This window comes from Sitodiplosis mosellana, unplaced genomic scaffold, assembly GCF_009176505.1.
Source record: "Sitodiplosis mosellana isolate CC-2019 unplaced genomic scaffold, AAFC_SMos_1.0 Smas_scaffold_3232, whole genome shotgun sequence".
Lineage (NCBI taxonomy): Eukaryota > Metazoa > Arthropoda > Insecta > Diptera > Cecidomyiidae > Sitodiplosis > Sitodiplosis mosellana.
In genome coordinates, this window is record NW_022598474.1 from 578 (window position 1) to 818 (window position 241).

Here is a 241-nt window from a genome sequence, read left to right on the forward strand (position 1 = left end):
TTCATGGTATATTTTCAAATGCGAAAAATAATTTTGCCCGGGGGAAAAATTTTACCCCCCCGGCTCTTTTTTCGACTCCCCAAATACATGATTTCTATCCGTTTTCAAGGCCGTAGAATACGAAAAAATGGTTTTTAGAGCGATGTTTTGTGGGTCTATTCCACGTTGTCCGTCGAACGTTGTATGCAAATTATTTGTTACGCGATTGCTTGAACCCAATCAGAGATAATCTGGAAGCGCT